The sequence below is a fragment of the Bombus terrestris genome, chromosome 8 (genome assembly GCF_910591885.1).
Source record: "Bombus terrestris chromosome 8, iyBomTerr1.2, whole genome shotgun sequence".
Classification (NCBI taxonomy): Eukaryota; Metazoa; Arthropoda; class Insecta; order Hymenoptera; family Apidae; genus Bombus; species Bombus terrestris.
Window position 1 is genome coordinate 3,307,345 of NC_063276.1, and position 19,924 is coordinate 3,327,268.

The window sequence follows — 19,924 nt, forward strand, 5'->3', positions numbered from 1 at the left end:
GCAATGGCGAGGATTCTTGCGTTCGAATAGTAACACAGTAACTAAATACGCGTGATCTATGCGTAGAAAAATTGGAAGAGCAGTAAAACTAGCTAAGTGAACTAGCTGAGCGATCAGAAAACATCAGTTTTATTGAAATCGAATTAATTTTGATCGTGTGTTAGATTTGTTAAGGTGGGTTAGCCGTAGGATAATTAAGTTAATTCTAATAAAATTAGGCAAATTATGAAAACTAGCCGATTCTAACAAGACTAAAGTTTGTATCGAAATTGAACTGATTTGAATTTTGATGTAAAAAAATTGATAGAGAAAATTAATACAGAAGATCCTAATACAAAAGTTACATTGATTTTAATCTTAGTACAATTTTAATTAAATTAAATTTTAAGTTAAATGTTTAAGCCAATTTTAATAAATGTGATACAATTGTAAAGACTAGCTAATTCTAACGAAACTAATTTTTCTACTAAACCGAAGCTGATTTTAATTTTCATACAGCCACATTGAAGTGGATTAATTTCAGGGCAATCAAACTGATAAAAATTACGTAAATTAGCCAGGTGATTTAACAGAGCTGACTTCTTTCTTTATCGAAGACCAACTAATTTTATTGACAATTTGATTATTAGAAGCTTTCGATGGAGAAGCTTAATTTTTCCATTCACTGAAGATCAATTTTCCTAAGAGAATCAACCAAACCAATTTATTTCGGTCGAATGAAAAGTTCGAAGTTTCTTTAAGTTGTAACAGAAAAAAGAGAAACGTTTTCTCGAAACGAGCAAAGGCTACGAGAAAACTGGTCGTCCGTACGTGTTGCTCACCGAACTCGGACTCGTAAACTTACGAAATATTGTTTACCCAGATTATTAGAATAACGTGAAAGTAGAAATATGTTGCCGATACTTGTTTCGAATTACCATCGATTTATATTCTTCGTTTGCTGCATCCTCCACCATTTGTTTTTTCCGTTTAACATCTGCGAATAATGTGCAATACTCTTATCGTAATATTGGCTTGGCAACTAAGTGATTGCGGATTTTGTCGTTAGATGGTATCGACAAAATCCGCAATCACTTAGTTGCCAAGCCAATATATCAATTTTGTAAAATAATTAATTCCATCTTCATAAATAATTCTGTCGATAACGCGTAAATAAAATTTGCAAAAATAAATCACAGAGTGGCAGAAAATTGAAGCTGCGTCCGTAGGTCGTCGCAAGTTGCCATGAAAAATGGGAAATATTAGTTCCACGCGAAGCTTTTCCAACGAGGACTGCAATCGGAGCTAACAACGCTTCAGAGGGTATTTATTTTTGTCATCTTCAGACAGAACTTTTGACTTTTACTATACGGGATGTTTAAAAAGCAGAGTCTAGAACAAGACTTTAACACGTTGCCTTCCGCGTACGTACGTAGCCACCAGTGTACACCCCATGCTGAACTTTCCTCTTAGTCAGGATTATTTTCGTTACTAAATCTGGCTTGAAATGTTTCGTGAAATCTCACGTCGATGCCTAAGTATCAACGCTGTTCGTTTCGTAGTGATTTTTAGCTGTTGTATATTTCCCTTGTCGTTAACTTAAATTGTTACATTTTACGTTAACACGAAGCCTCAGTCCTCGAATTAGCCTCTCGATCTTCAGTTTTTCATTTTTCACCCCCTATCGATGGATCTTGTTTACGAAATCAATATTTTTATCGAAAATAAGAATATTTTTGGGAAACTTAGTTATAACAAAAAATATTATCAGTCTAATTTTCTTTCTCTTCCATATCGTGGAATATATCGTGAATGGATCTTTATGTTCAATAATAAATAATATATCGAATTTCAGGGATAAACGCGCCAATCAGAATTTTAAATGGAACATTACGGAAATGTATTGTATGTAATTAACATACGTACATTGATTCACCATTCGTACGTGTAAATGTTGTATTTCAATGAAAGAGAAAATCAAATGCCTTGCTGTTTACTTGTTGATGTCAGTCACACGATATTCAGTTTCAGACTCTCCCTCGTCAATGCATTTCAAAAGATAACAATTATCAAATATTAATAGGATTTTCAGTGGAAGGGAATTCGAAATTGAATAATTTTTATTTACTAATTTGTATAGTTTCGAATTTTCACAATTTGAAACTACGATTTCCTCGTATAGAATAGTATCTTCTTCCTGTTTGAAGATTCCGTAAGACGCGGTAAGGAGTGGGGTAGTCGCATGGTGGGGGAACTTGGGCTCCCAAGAGGGGGAAATAGTTGAGCGTTGCCTCGAGGAGCCGAAATATTCGACGCAGACTATAATTGCGACGACCTCTACGTAGAATATTCGCGCTATATTCCTGGCGATCTTCGTTGCAAACGAAATATAAAAAGAATTTCATAGAAAGCCTAAAGTTTATCGAACCCGACAGTCGCAAAAGTTAACATTCACTGTTGGAAAGAGTAAAAGCTATTCGTCTTTAGAATGACGATTTTTCATCGAAAGTCGGCTACGATCGATATCGACGCCGAGTGTATCGCGGAACGGATTGTATTAATTTGCAAACAATCGCGCGAATTTTCACCGCGTCAAAACCACTTTCTCCCTTTCTGCCGTCGCTATTCTCTAAGGCCGCTCGACTTTTTCATTTTTCCAACGAATTCGTTCCACCAAATTCACCATTAAAGTTTTTCAACCTTTTTTGTGAAAGTGCCATCGCGTTTGATGTCAGCCACTTTCATCTTATTAATTGAATGTCGACACTTTTAAATCGAATCTTCCATTTTATCTTTCATTTTCTTCTGCGTTCTTTTAATCACTTGTTGTTGCTGCGAACGACAAAATCTTCGAAATCTAACGTAACATTGACTTCTATTGGAGGAACGTTCACGTCTTCAGAAACATTGCTACGCTATACTTATAAAGCGAAAATCGAAATCCAAACCGACTACTCTACTCGTAAATCAAACGCATGATTTTCCCCATTTTCCAATCTAGTGAATTTTCTATCATATTGAACGGTGAAATTCTGTTACATCGGGTGGAGAAAATTTTATTATATTAAATAGCGAATTCTGCTATATTAAATAATTTAGCCTACGCTATCAACCACATCGTACTATGAACATTGCATTTCTACTATGATAAAATATCTTCTCCACCTCCACGAGCATATAAATTAAAATCCAACATATGACTAAATATTAGGTTAGCAACTAAGTGATTGCGGATTTTGTCAGTACCACCTAATGACAAAATCCGCAATCACTTAGTTGCCAACCCAATATCTTGTATCTTAATTTATATGCTAGTGGAGGTGGAAGATATTAGAACTAGGAAGATATATAACTAGGAAGATATACAACTAAATGATTTATATGCTTGTGGAGGTGGAAGATATTAGAACTAGAAAGATGTAGAACTAGGAAGATATACAACTAAGTGATTTATATGCTCGTGGGGGTAGAAGATATTATAACTAGAAAGATATAGAACTAGGAAGATATAAAACAAAGTGATAGCGAATTTTATCAGTACCACTTAATGACAAAATCCGCAATCGCCTAGTTGCCAACCCAATATCTTGAATTTTAATTTCTATGCTCGTGGATGTGGAAGATATTAGAACTAGAATAATATAAAACTAGGAAGATATACCACTAAATGATTTATACGCTCGTGGAGGTGGAAGATATTATATTATGACTAGAAAGATATAGAACTAAGTGATTGCGGATTTTGTCAGTACCACCTAATGACAAAATCCGTAATCACTTAGTTGCCAACCCAATATATCTAAAATATACGCAAAAACAAAGAGTATCTTCCACTGTTAAAATATTATGTCAGCTATACACTACGTTGGACCAACAAAGAACCATAGAATAATCCTGTAACCATTTCCCAACATTTCACAATTTTAATAACAAAATACCCAATATCCTGCGCAACGACGAACGAAAAACAATTAATACCAGGAAAATTGCTTACCGAGGATCGGATCGCGCGCTTAACAATGAACGGGATATTAAAATCGTATGCACGCAGCTAATTTCTCATTCCACCGGCTCATTATGTCCGGCAACGCGGGACCGCTATGAATGAAACATTAGGCCCGATGTTTATCATCATCGGCTTCAGTTAAACCCCGCTAGCTATGAATATTCATCGAGGACGCGATCATGATAATAATAATAACGTGGCAGTGAAATAAGGATCGTAAACAAGGGGGAAATAAGTCCTGGCAATCGACGATACCTTGGCCGATCGCCCACGATCCTTCGGCCGATCTTTGTTCCATTCATCCGCGAATTATTGGGTTGACAACTAAGTGGTTGCGGATTTTCTCATTAGCTGATATTGACAAATCCGCAATCACTTAGTTGCCAACCCAATACATCCATCCAAACGATTGCGTTTTTTCAACGAACCGATCTATTGGCTAATTTGCACAATGCCTGGAAGATAATGTGGAAGTTTGTTCCTGAAAATTTGTCGTTTGACGAGGACACACTTACCGAATCGATTCTCTGCGTCATCCTCGCGATACCATCTTCTTCTATGTTGGATGTTAGCAGCGTTGCACAGGATTCTGACGAAGTTGTAGAGGAAATGGACATTTAAAAATCGAACTGTCCTTTCCGACCAACTTTTCTAATCTCAACATATGCATTAGGTTGTTGTATAACGATCGTTGTTTCCAAATGAGGTCTCGTCGCGGCGTATTTCAAGAACATGATTTCATCGTCGATAATTATGCTGATAATATTCTTGAGATATAGTATTTTGCATTTTTCTTTTTTTTTCGTGAATATGAAGTCGCTCAAACTGTCGCTAAAATAAGAAAAAATACCAACGGATGAATTAATACGAAGATTCGCGAGTATGTACGCATCAAAGTGATTCTAATTCTGTAAAGGAAGATTTTCATTTTCACACAGAACTGTATTTTGTAGTCTTGTACCTTCAAAAGATTATATTCATCGTAGAGAATTTTCTGTACTTAGATGTTATCAATGTTCTTATCGAGTTTCCATCAAATTGCAAATTTTTTAATTTATATCGCATTGAATCTCCGGATTTCCAATTACAAATCACAAACTCTATCGCTAAACAGAATCTTCGTATCGTTATCAGTTTCTATCGGAATTCACAACGTTTCAAATCGTCCCATTAACGAAATCTCCAACTTTCCATGCTCTCTTATTCCGATCAAACCGAGTAAACGACAAAGCTAAGGAAACACACACCCACGATTTCCTATTCTCGGTAATTAGACGAATACTCCATGTTGTTAGCATTCATTGTGACTTTCCATATTTTAAAAACGTCTGTACGAAACAAATCTGCAATCCGTAATGTCTGTAAATTACATCTGATGGAACGTGCATATTTGCGATTGCAATAAGAACACGAAAAACAGACAGGATTTATTTTCTATGGCTAAACGAAGTATTCGAACGGTTCAACCTTCGTATCGATTGATATGATCGGTATTGGCGATACTTAAAATCATCTCGATCGATTAAAGTGCCCAGACTTTCCACTTTCGATCCACTTTTATTATATAACCAAACCGAACGACGATAAAAATAAAAATAGGAAAAAAGAAAAAAAGAAACACCCACAATTTCTTATTTTCTATCGAACATCGATTCTCTTCGTCTTCCACTCGCGTACGAGCTCGCGATTAACAACGTTCGATTGGAAGAGCGCGCAGGGCAAAGGAGACGACGCGTCGAGACACAAGACGTCGCGTTGTCGTCGTCGTCGTCGTCGTCGTCGTCGAGACAGCACGGTAAACACTGAGGATGCCACCAGTGCGGGAGACTTCTGGTTGCCAGTGCACACCGTTTCTGTATCGCATAAGGTTCACGTGGGACAGGAATACCACCGCGGAGCCACGGGGTGCGGTCTCGTTTCGCCACGGCACTTTTCTGTCTCAAGCATAGACCAGAAAACCGGTCTCACGAACGAAACGAACGAGCGGACGAGAGTCCACGAGTCGTCGTCGTCGATCGAACCAACAAGTCCTTCTTCCTCTTTCTATGCTCGGTCGGATAACACAACTGGCGACTCTGAAGGATCAGCTGCTTCGTCGCTGCTAGCTACATGATCTACTCTTGCGTTAACGAGCGATCAAGATCGATCCGATTTTTCACTTTCGTTCGACGTATTATTTGGAAGTTTTCGTTCGCTTTTCCTTGGAATTTCTGCGCGTTTTTTGTTGCTGTAGAGGATAGTTGGTTCAAATGACCGGATAACTCGATGTTGAAACCGTCAAATATATTTTAAAATAATTAATAAATACAGGGAATGTTCGCTAAGACGCTGGGTATTAACAGATTCGCTAAACACTGTGTACTGATCGCTATTAACCCCTTAACCTGCGTTTTAGGTTCGAGAATTTTGGGCCGAAGACGACCATCTACTACTACATTTTTTTGGAGGATTTCTCGAGGATTTTGGTATTACCGTAATAAAGAGAATATGTTTTATCGATCTGATTTTATCCTTTCGTTTAAGGATTTCGTAGTTTACGATCGATTTACGTTGGCATTTTTTTACCATTTTTTTTGCTACTTTTGTTGCTTGAGATTTTTTGATCGTTTCCTTGAAGATTTTCTTATATTTTCATTACCTTATATTATATTATATTATATTATATTATATTATATTATATTATATATATTATATTACCTTATATTATATTCATTACCGTAATGAAGATAATACATTTCATCGATCTGATTTTCCCTTTGGTCTAACGATTGGGTGGATTACGTTCAATTTTGGTTGAAGATTTTACCAATTTTTTAAATATTTTTTCCTAGACGAGATCTCTCGTTGTTTTCACATCGGAACTACCAGAGTGCTCGAAACGATCTACGCTTAATTTTTCATAGAAATCTCAGTGCATTTTTGCAGCTTTTGCTGCACTTTTAAAGATTCGAATGATTTTTCGTAAGATACGAGCAAAGTCTGACATGCGTTTTTTTATTGCAATCACGAACTTTGCGCCGTATCTTGCACTTTAATTTCTCTGATACGAGCTTCCTGCTTCATCCTGGGTGGCTCCACCCTCAAAGTTACGATAAACTCGATACGATGTAATACGTATCGTAATATACGACGCAACGAAGAAACTCTGTCACGTGGTGTTTAATTCGGTTTCGATTGGAATTTCGCGCAGCAATTTCTCTTTGCCTCGCGTTACTCCGATTTTCGACGCTACCGTTCATCACGGAATTTTAATGACCTCGTCTATTTTCATCTGAACCTCCATCGCAGCTATCGAGATTCTGCCGCGATACTATAATCTATAGTATGCAGGAAATTCAGAAAGAAGCGGAACAGAGTAACCATACAGGCTTCTTGTAAGTACTGAAACACGTAGAAGTAAATACATTAAGTTGCCCCGCGCATCCCCGACCATAAAACCGATCGCTTTTAATAACCCGTTTCACGTTTCCCCGATAACGAGTTAACCGAACAGGTTTATTCGATCTCGTCCCAGGGTGTCCTTCTTTTCCGAGTTTGTTTACCGGTTACGCCACTGCGTTCGCTTAGCATCGTTCGCTTAGACCGTTTCGCCTCCCACGTGCCGCGCGAACCGCTCGAAATGCCGATCTTGAGCGGAGAAATCGTTGAGCTGCGCTGTAACTCACGGTACACGTGCGGATTCCATGACAAATCGATCCGATTCGTTTCCCTCGTTCTCGCGAAATTACGTGAAGGCGCATTGATTGTGAATTTAGAATTTGCGGACGCAGCGCGATCGACAGATCGTTCCGCGCCTTATATTTGTCACGTGTTTGTCTTGTGACTCTATTTTACAAGAAAAAGAAAAATAGAAAAATAGTAAAAAAAAAAAAAAATGTAACTATTATACCGCGGATTTTCATGTAGTCTCGAGCAGTATGCGTTTTTCGATGGACAGGAAATTTGGAAGTACAAAGGGGATACACGTGATACGAGAAGATACGTAAATTTAAAAAAAAAAAGAACATGATGGTTTCTACGATATTTGGTAAAATAGTCTTCTATCGACGATAAAACTTGGCGCAAGAGCTCGTTGGAATTTGTCTATGTATTCAGCCGATAAAATCGCAAAATTGGGATATAAAATCCATTTCTTAGGTCTAGTGTATTTTATTCCTGCGTAACCCCGATTCGAAGATATTATTTATTATTGTAATTATTATTATTACAAGCGGCAGGCTTTCGCTCGTTACGAGCTTAGTTAACAAGCTTGGGTTAAAAATATATCAGTAAGAAAGTAACGATTCTATCTCGCAGATATTTCGACCGTACAATTATGAATAAACATAGTTTCTATCGGTTTCTTCTTTACCTTCTTCTCTGAAGACTAGTAATCAGTACGCGTTTAGTTCGTTCGTATTATACGAAGACATTATTTCAACGAATAATAATAATAACGCCGATATCTTGATAAACACTTCGACGCAGTTTGTACGATTTCTTATTTCAATGAATACACACACAGTTTGTTGCTTATCGATCGTAAGCTGTTATTGCTATAGGGGCAACTAAGTGATTGCGGATTTTGTCATTACCACCTAATGACAAGACCCGCAATCACTTAGTTGCCAACCCAATAGGATGAATTCGTCTCGATATTTTAACGATGGGACAAAATGCACGTCTTATCGTGCGTTTCGTGTATCGAACATCAAAAATCGAAATAATCGTTGCTCCATTTCGATCTTACTATTCGACGACATCGCTGAGCTCTATATAAGCCCATGTGCATTGGCCATGTTCCAGTATACTTTTATAAGTTTAATTTTCAAAGTGAAATAAATTTTCAAACTCGATTTGCTCGAAGATCAAGCCGAAAATGAGAACATTGTATTTTATTGGCTTGGCAACTAAGTGATTGCGGGTTTTATCATTATCACTTAATGACAAGACCCGCAATCACTTAGTTGCCAACCCAATAGGATGAATTCGTCTCGATATTTTAACGATGGGATAAAATGCACGTCTTATCGTGCGTTTCGTGTATCGAACATCAAAAATCGAAATAATCGTTGCTCCATTTCGATCTTACTATTCGACGACATCGCTGAGCTCTATATAAGCCCATGTGCATTGGCCATGTTCCAGTATACTTTTATAAGTTTAATTTTCAAAATGAAATAAATTTTCAAACTCGATTTGCTCGAAGACCAAGCCGAAAATGAGAACATTGTATTTTATTGGCTTGGCAACTAAGTGATTGCGGGTTTTATCATTACCACCTAATGATAAAACCCGCAATCATTTAGTTGCCAACGCAATATTATGTGCAAGAACGAAACATGTTCGTGAGCAGGTACGCAGGAAATACGTTTATGGCTAAAGCAAGCGACACGAGAAGCCGCAAATCCCTTCCGGATGGTGTAGTTAGCGGTGGAATACCGTTGACCTATTTCCGGTAGAAGCTCGATCGACTAATCTCGCATTTGCTAACGATTTTATTAGTGCCGTTTGTACCGATAACGATCGTGTGCAATTTACAGGAAATTGCTCGCATTCTCTCCTTGATTATCGGCCGTGCATGCATTATGGATGATTTACGTGTTGCGCATACGATTCAGTGAAATTGGGAAGATTTGGGCAGTCGGAGAAATTCTAAGAGAAAATTAGAAATACGCGCGTGTCTTCCGTGGATTATTAGATGGAAATTAGATTCTTTCAGATTTAAAGTAGGAATTAAGATATTAGGTGGAAGTGAGATTTTATTCGTGTCGTAAGTTTCTTTTTTAATTTAAATATTTGTTAAATAATATATATTTGTACAATTTGTAGAAAATAAAAGATACAGTTGATAGTATCGATATCGGCGCGAAATATATTAAATAATATATATTTGTACAATTTGTAGAAAATAAAAAATACAGTTGATAGTATCGATATCGGCGCGAAAGTGATCAATACACCAGGCAAACCAGACCCGAAGCTCTACTCTCTGAAGAGTCTTTCGTCTTTTAAAAAATCCAATCGTCCTTTGTATGTCGTTGCAATTTCATTGGAAGAAAAATTCTTTTCCGCTAAAGTTTCAACATATTTTTAGTTATAATCACGGTCGAAATACTTCGACTATCGTTTTAAGGTAAAAATCAAAATCAACCGAGAAGTTACCCTCTGAGGAACCTCTCGGCCCAGCTACGATCCTTCAAGGATCATAGCTTTAATACGCATTCGAACGACGGTTCTTTCATATTTTTCACCAAACTTAAATTAGTTTTCTTTTAACATCAGAGAAATTCTATAATGGGATCGATAAACTTAAAACCACCTATCAATTTCCTCCAGAAAATCGAATGTCTCTTCCCATCAGTTAGCTGCGTTCGACGTGTGAAATAAAAATTTGCCATTTACTATAAAAGCTCAAAATCTTAGTAAAAAGTATCATAGATGACATTTAGTGGTGCGTTTGCTTTATGCTTCCAATAAAACTATTCTGTATTTATAAAAAAAAGAGAGTTCTTTGTTATCTTTGAATTTAAATTCTCTTTGCTATATCGATTATGCTCTGTACAATGTACTGCTTTTCATAAATTGAGCTGATTATTTTCCCCAATGCATAGGATATTCGCCGAATTTATTCGAGTAAATTGAGGGAGGATTGTGCCTGCTTTTTCAAATTGCAGAAGAATCCCATCGGTTCGATACTGAGGGGAAAGATCGCAATGAGCTTAAGATGGTCGATCTGCTGCACGTCCTTCAGAAAATCGAACGCCTCTTTTAAAAAGCCAAGCATCCTCCATAGGTCAGTGCACTCGCATCCTTACGAGACTATCGACTCGGCTGAACAAAGAAGAACAAAGAGAGAATCGGGTACCGGGTATCGAAGAACCCTAGGAACAAACAGGAAAAGGCAGCAGTGTGGGACTGCCACTTGGCCGATTGTGTTGCATCGTGTGTGTTTGCTGGTAAACCGAAGAACACGGCGAGAACCTCGCGGAACCGTTAGACGGCTACTAAATCTGCTGGTCGGTTGCTCTCGGAGTACGTGAGTGCTACCAAGATCACGTGGAACGCAACTTCTCATGCTTCTTATGCTCATCGTCGCGAAGGGAAATCGTGCGGCTCGTATGCGGTTTCCTGGAAAAACTGTGCAGGCCACGGGAAAAAAATAATTCACCCGGACGTACATCGTGTTCGCGGATTGATTTCTCCGGCGCACAGGAAACGCTGTTCAACCCTTACGTGCTGTGCCACTTTGCTCGCCTAGGAAACCAGCGTTACGTAAAACGTCCTGTTTATGGAACTTTTCTTTTTTCTTTTGTCTTTTTTTCCTTACTTAGACAGGTTATAGCAAATTCTGTAATTTCTTTTCTCATTGTTGTTATTGGTGTTACTGTTAGCTTAAAGCAGTTACTGCATTATATCAAGTTAGATTAGACAGATTACATTAAATTTGTAATTTTGTCTTTTTCTTTTTGTTTACTAGATTGAGGGATTTACCAGATTATATTAGATTTTGTAACTTTGTTTATTCTTGTTGGTAATGCTGTTTGGTTAAAGCAGTTACTGCATTATATCAAGTTAGATTAGATAGATTATATTAAATTTTGTAATTTTGTCTTTTTCTTTTTGTTTACTAGATTGAGGTATTTACTAGATTATATTAGATTTTGTAACTTTGTTTATTCTTATTGGCATTACTGTTTGGTTAAAGCAGTTACTGCATTATATCAAGTTAGATGAGATAGATTATATTAAATTTGTAATTTCAACATTTTTCTTTCTGTTGGTATTACGTACTACTAGATTGAAGGAGTCACTAGATTATTTTAGATTTTGTAACTTTGTTTATTCTTATTGGCATTACTGTTTGGTTAAAACAGTTACTGCATTATATCAAGTTAGATTAGATAGATTATATTAAATTTGTAATTTCAACATTTTTCTTTCTGTTGGTATTACGTACTACTAGATTGAAGGAGTCACTAGATTATTTTAGATTTTGTAACTTTGTTTATTCTTATTGGCATTACTGTTTGGTTAAAACAGTTACTGCATTATATCAAGTTAGATTAGATAGATTATATTAAATTTGTAATTTCAACATTTTTCTTTCTGTTGGTATTACGTACTACTAGATTGAAGGAGTCACTAGATTATTTTAGATTTTGTAACTTTGTTTATTCTTGTTGATATTACTGTTTGGTTAAAGCAGTTACTGCATTATATCAAGTTAGATTAGATAGATCATATTAAATTTGTAATTTCAACATTTTTCTTTCTGTTGATATTACATACTACTAGATTGAAGGAATCACTAGATTATATTAGATTTTGTAACTTTGTTTCTTCTTGTTGGTATTACTGTTAGTTTAAAGCAGTTACTGCATTATATCAAGTTAGATTAATCAGATTATATTAATCTTGTTGGTATTGCATACTATTAGATTGGGGGAATTATTAGATTATATTAAATTTTGTACTTTCCTTCTTTTCTTACTGGTATTATTGTTAGGTTAAAGCAGTTATTAGAAAGAATACAAGAAATTGATATCTTTCCTAAAGACATTTGTCTGCAAAACTTTTAATATATTCAAATCCAATTAATTAATACAACCTGCCAATACTTTCTCCAACCACCGTACACAGAATTTTTCTATAGTTTGAAAGCGTCGAAATACTTTTAACGAGACACTGTAGACTACGTATCGGTGTTGATCCCATCGCTATCGCTAATACGACGCTAATTGCACCGTCGCAGCGTGACGTCGACTCTATTCTCCGTCCGTGCACAGCACCGACCGAAACAAAGGGAACAAAGAGCGGGAAGGATACAGAGAGACACGCGAACCCCTAATAAAATGTAATATTCTATTGTTGCGCTTTGCACGGGGCGCCATTCGCGGATTAACTAGGCCGCTACAAGCTCCGATATATATTCCACAACTATTAATAGTATGAACCGACTACGTTAGCTGAGATTTCGTTGGAGATGTTGAGAGGATCGATCGATGCAACTCCGGTGACATTATGAACAATATTATGAACAACATAATGTATGCAGAAACGTACAAGATGTATCGTAATACGCGAAGATATAGAGGAAAGCAACCGAACATGGAATATTATATTACATTATAAGCGATATGGAATTTTTAGAAATCTGAGAAATTAACGTCGCTCACGGCTGTAGACTGTGTCGTTCATTTTGGTACAATACACGTTGCGTGGTTCGTTAGTCGAACGAACGTTAACGTCATGGTAGGATATTTTTATTTTCTTGATGTTCGGAAATTTTCCACGATGTGTTAAAACGTAATGTGCTATTAGTTTTTAAAATATAATTCTTTTTAAATGCGTTTTCATTGCCAAATAGGGATATGACTATTTTCTGTTTGCTTTCTACGAAAATATAGTACCCAGTTCGGTATTTCACGTTTCAGTATCTCTGTTGCATATTAGTTACAACTTGTGTATTTTTTTTTTCTTTTTTAATATCATTTCAATATTGAAAAAGACTAAAAGCGCGTAAATTTATGATCGAATACTCGAAAGAATCTTTTCTTATCGTGATTGATTTTCTTAAAATGACATTCGAAAAATGGATGGGATACGCCATATTTCTCTACTTTTCTCTACGAAATATCTGTGATAAGACAAAGTAGCGATACTTTGGAGGATGAAAGTTTCTATTGAAAATCCATTTCGTTACTTGCGTCTATACGAAAGTATGAATTCCCATAAGCATACGTGGTTCAATTATCTCAATTACTATTAATCGTCACAATTCCTGTATCCATATCTGGATTAAAAAAGAAATCCCTGCTCTTAATATAACATCGGAAATTGCATGCTTTACGTGGTAAATAAATTTCATTTTCGCTTTGCATAATCGAGCATTAAACGAAATGCGAGCAATTTTCAAACGAGAAACGTTATTTACAAGCGTGTCGGAATTAGACACCAAGAAAGCAGTTCTATTTGAGCTTACTTCGTCAACTTTGCGAATATAACACATCGTGTATTGCTTTGCCAAGCCCATTGACCAGCCGTCAAATGACAGTTTTTCTCGTTGTGCCCACTTTCCAGCCATATAATCCTCGAGATAAACGCAACGCGCTATACGGCACACCATATCGTTGCCCACGCGCTATTAAATAACATTTTTTCCCAAAACCGAATCCGGCATCCGCGTTTCGATCGCTTCGTCCCGCGGCAATGTTACGAAATTGGCCGCGATTTACGAGGATTTCATCTCGCAAAATCGTCAATTGGAAAATCGTGCCACCAAAAACCGGTTACTTTTTGGATCGCTCTTTCGGTTTCTGGAATATAACAAAAGACTGAGAAAATTAGAATGAATACGTATCCGTTTGGGGAAACGTAATAGACGTTCGTTTGAATTATTTTTAAGAAAATATCGCGAAAATTTTACCAGAATCGAATCTCTGAATTATTACTTCCGCGCGCTTTGACACATCCTGTAAAAATCAAGGAAAAGAAAAAAAAGAGAAGAGGAATTTTACGTGTCAAATATACTAAACGTAGGCAACACCTAACGCTAGACATTGAAGAACCGGAAACCCCCTCTAATCAGAATTCAAACTCCACGCCAGAACAAGCTTACTCGAAACACACCCTTATTTTACATACAACAACCGACTTCCTCATCACCGTCATTATGATCTCATCGTCAAAATTATACGCCATCCTATTATTTAGTATGTTCCGAAAATTATAAACAGCCGGCCTAAACCACCTTCTACAACGACAAACCTGGAAACGTCGCGTCAGAATCACTGCAACCTCACGCAACATTCCAGGACTGGTTGATCCTTTTCGTCGTCCAAGCAGAGATAAATTACACGCGCACTAAATCGCGTCAAACAGTCTCAAACAATCGAGTCAAACGATCTCAAACAGTCTCAAACGATCTCAAATAATCGAGCCAAACGATCTCAAACAGTCACAAACGATCTCAAATAATCGAGTCAAACGATCTGAAATAATCGAGTCAAACGGTCTCAAACAATGTCAAACGATCTATATCAGACAAGAAGATAAACGGCGGAAGATTAGTTTATGTTTATTTCGCGATCATGGAACCATGGTAATTTAGAATTTATGCCAGGAAACGATAAAATGAAATTGCGATGACGATGCCTGTTGCAAGTTTCACTGTTCGACGTTGTACGTTTTCAATGAAATTTTATTTCGTTGCGCCATGCATCGGTGTACCTGTACAAAAGTCGAAACGTTTAGGCTCGTTCTCATAATGAAAGGGTTCGTAGGAAGAAGAAAGCAGTTGCAACCTTTTTGCAGATTTTTCATTACGTATCCTATTTCATGAAAGAAAATGCGATCTTTCATTTGCTGCGAAGAGGAATTAGTTGCAGGTAACAAAGCACACGTACAAGTAAATAAAAATGTTCCACGTGAAAAAGCAAACATTGATAAGAACGAGTAATCTCCCAACCAGCATACGGAAACACCTTACCATTAAAAGTTGCGAAATACAAAAATGCGTTACAGTTTGCGGAAAGGTAGATCGATGAAGATAAGATATCTCTACTAACAAACTGAAACGATGAAAACTCGAAGCTTTAAAGTTCAAAAGCAGCGGACCTTATTCCGAGTTCCTCCAAGACCTCACAAACTTCTCACACACGCAAATTATTATCGCATTGTATAACAGTATTATTCGACTAAAAAATATACAAATATTTAGCTGTTCCCTGAGAAAAGATTATGTTCGCAAGTAGCTGACGAGTGTTTTAAAATTATACTAAATAATTAATAGTTTGGCGCATTCGAATTTTCAATTAGATTTCAACTTTCATTTATGTTTTGGGTTACCGAAAAATTGGCAGAACGAAAAATTATTTAAAGCGGGTCCGTGGCAAACGAAAGAGATTAAGAACCGCTGGTTTAAAGCATTCCAAGGTAGTGCAACGTTCCGGAACAAAGTTCATATATAGGTATATATGTGTGTGCGTTGAGTATATGGAAAGTATGTAAGGGAAAAATGGTTCGTAGCGCTGGTGACAAACTAGAAACGTTTCACGCGGGACAACGCACCCGTGTACGCCCACGCGAACGCATTCGAAACGATTTCAGGCCGGGCACAAAAGACAGGCCGCGCGGAACGGGACAAAAGAGTCTCGCGCGAAATCGTTTCGATGCACATACGCGGCGTGGCGTGGCGCGGCAAGGCACGGTGTGGCGTGGTCTGCTGCCAGACCGAGCTTTGACCGAGTCAGCGCGCTTTCGCGGAATTACGAATTCGGCGCGTGACACGTGCTTTGGGCGCGTTTACAATGGAGCTGCGATAAACGATAAGAGCGCGGCGATGAGAGCGACGCGTGGAAAAACATTCGTGCGGTTGTTTTGTAATAGAAGTATCTGTTGTATAACAGAATTACAAAACGGTTTCGATTAAAAATGTTATTAATGTTACTTTGTGAAATGTAAAATGTTAGAAGCTACGATAATGCTTCATTATACAGAAATTTTCTTTTGTGGCGAGAGAAACGATGAGAACAAAACGTAACAGGAGTGTATTTCATAGTGGGAGTACGTGTTATATAACAGAATTATAAAAAGATTTTAATTAAATGTTCGGTACAACAAAGTTAGTATCGATATAGTATATTTAGTTATTGTTATTATACAGAAGTATGGATTTGAAATTTTCTCTTGTTCGCCGGTGCATCTACATCTAAGGCTAACGTTTACATTGCAGCTGCGATAAACGATAAGAGCGCAGCGATGAAAGCGAAGCATAGATGGAGATACGCATAATTGTTTTATAATAGCAGTATGTGTTGTGTAACATTATTTTTATTATTATTTTACTACATATTGTATTATATTATCGTCGATATAGTAGCTATTCTTATTGTTATTATAGGCAAGTATGGACCTTTTTATTTTTCTTTCGTGACGAGGGAAATGTGGAGAGCGAAACGTAAAAGGAAATACGTGTAATTGTTTTATAGTAGGAGTATGTGTTGTATAATACAATTGTAAAATAAGTACACGTGTGTGTTGGTTTCTACTCTTCGCTCTCATCGCTCTCAGCTCTTATCGTTTATCGCTACTTTGATGTAAACGTGCCCTTAGGTGTATATACACTGGCGGACAAAAAAGAAATCTTAAGTCCATACTTCTGTGCAATAACAATAACTGTACTACGTCAATAGTAACTTTGTTGTACTGAACATTTTTTTATCTACAATGTAATTATTCTTGATCAGTTATAATGTTTTTTTCCGAAACTATGGTGTTTTCTGTGTCGCTTGCTTTTTTAACTTTCCTTTGTCCTATACTGTACGTACACGGCGAAGCGTGTAAACTTGGATTCAACAAGAATAATAATAATTGGAATTTTTGAAATAAGGAGAATTTTTCACGTGCTTTGATTTGATTCGTTTTATAAAACTCTTTTGTCCTAAAGAAGCAATCTCACAAACTACGTTTCACAATGGAATGTAAAAAGTACCAGCTGTCATTGAGCTGGTGAAAAAATGTGCATCACTCGTATGACAAGTTTCAATAAGTATTTCTTTGTTCAGCTGTCCACAAGCTATCATGATGATCGCTAATTATCATGATTCAATGTAGTAGAACGCGTGGGAAGCGTGGTAACTAATGCGTGTAAGCGTAAGCTGCTTATGTTTCTCTACGACACCATGAAACAGTAAAACGGGTTAATTTGCATTTTAAATATCGACCGCACGCGCACCTCACATTCAGTTCAGCTATACATTATTTGGATTACAAGCTTGAAAATGCAACTTATTCCGCTCTCTGACTCATGTCGTTAACATACTATCCCAGAAAACGTGTACGATTTAGAAAGTTAGGGAATCCCGTTTATTTTTTGTACAAAAAGAAAAAAAAGAAAAAGAAAAAAGAAAAAAGAAGAAGTATCAAATTTTGTCTGTTCGACGTTGTTATCTCAGAACGATTGAAATACGTATTTTTAGTTACATTCGAAAAATCTACGTTGATTTATAAAATGTATTATCCAAGACGAACATGAAACTTGACATTATTTTACATTAATTTTATTTATTAATTTTATTCCGATATCCATGTTAGGTCCTTTCGCTCGTTTCCATTCGAATTGTATTTTTCAAACACCGAAACAAATTTTATATTTTACTCTTCTGGATCTATATTTTAGATCCAAGATTAAAAAATCAATTTGAACGATCAGTATGAGAAAAATATGACCAAGATTCAAATAATGTACGATACGTAAGGATTCAAGAATCGTCGTAAGGTTGGTGATATCAGTATCCACAAATCTGATACCAATAAAATTAATGTAAAATACATTTTAGCCGGCCATCATCAATATCCATCGATGAAGCGATTTAATTTCCATTCCAATGACTGTATTAACTTTTAAAGACGCGATCGATTAATTATCGAGTGGACCCCGTGCATTTACACGCTCGCATTTATTAACTCGACGCATCGATCCTATCGACAGGTAAATTCGCCCGGGGTCGTAATACGATTGCGTTCTAAATCATTGGCGCGGGTATAATCGCATACTTGATCCGGCTGCTCGGTTTCTGCGGATTGTTCAATTTATTTACCACGGTCCATGGTATTCAATTATCGCGATGCCGTACAATTAACGGGGAAAATGGACGCTTCGAATTATTACCGAGACCCTCGACAGTTAATTGTTCGCGATTCATTGCGGATTTCTGCACGTAACACAATTACTGGACAACGTGCGCGCTTCTTGCTCCGATCCAGCCTTTCCACGAGACACGCTCTACGTTCGATGTTTTATAAATTTTCTTCACGGATCGGGAAATATACCGATACATGATTTATTAAAACGATTAATAATTTAAATATTGAAATGGAAAAATTCTGTAGTTTATTAAAACGCGATTTCTAATACGAATATTATATTGGAAAGGTGTTTCAGTTTATTGAAACTACTGCTAATTCGAATATCGAATTGGAACGTTTCTTTGATTTATTAGGACGATTAATAATTAGAATATTGAATTGGAATATCCCTTTAGTTTATTAAGACGCGATTTCTAATACGAATATTATATTGGAAAGGTGTTTCAGTTTATTGAAACTACTGCTAATTCGAATATCGAATTGGAACGTTTCTTTGATTTATTAGGATGATTAATAATTAGAATATCCCCTTAGTTTATTAAGACGATTACCAATTCGAATATCAAATTAGAAGATTCCTCTTGTCTATTAAGACGATTACTAATTTGAATATTGCGTTGAAAAATTTCTTTAATATACTACAACGATTAATAATTTGAATTTTGAATTAGAATATCCCTTTAGTTTATTAAGACCACTGCCAATTTGAAAGTTAAATTGGAAGATTCCTTTTGTCTATTAGGACCATTAATAATTAGAATATTGAATTGGAATATCCCTTTAGTTTATTAAGATACGATTTCTAATACGAATATCAAATTGGAAGATTCCTCTTGACTATTAGGACGATTACTAATTTGAACAGTTTTCAATGAAATGAAAGCTTTAAAGTCGCTTAACTGAAGCACATGTACATCTACAGAAGCAACATTTATCCGTCTTCAATTATCGCTCTGTTATTTATACTAATTAATATTAAATACCTTTTTTCATAATTATCTACTAACTATATATGGTTGCATGAGATAAAATGAGAAACTAAAATTAAATTAGAGTTTCATTCAAAGTATACCTTACGCGTTTGCAACAATTTAGAGACGTTTAATTGCTTACACACGATGGTAAGACGTGCAACGCGTATATTTAATTTCACTTGCTTCCTTCTAACATAATGCGATATAATTATCCGCAAATGATATGCTAATGGTAAATGATTCCGTATATGGTAATACGGTAATATCTGCACATAGTTGCCCTAGATAAAAAGAGAAACTAAAATCAAGTGAAAAAGTTTCGTTCCGGCTATAC

At 36.4% G+C, this 19,924-nt stretch overlaps 1 protein-coding gene across 6 annotated transcripts in view; it reads right to left on the bottom strand.

Annotated features, from left to right (window-relative positions):
• Positions 1–19,924, bottom strand: part of LOC100642211 (pleckstrin homology domain-containing family G member 3) — a 91,401-nt gene that overhangs the window by 50,425 nt on the left and 21,052 nt on the right. Inside the window, exon 1 of one of the 6 annotated variants that reach the window (XM_020864289.2) lies at positions 4,501–4,780. The exons of the other annotated variants lie outside the window; for them this stretch is intronic. The gene's annotated coding sequence lies outside the window, so the exon portion shown is untranslated. Of the gene's footprint in view, positions 1–4,500; positions 4,781–19,924 lie in introns of those variants that run through there. 6 annotated transcript variants of the gene reach the window in all.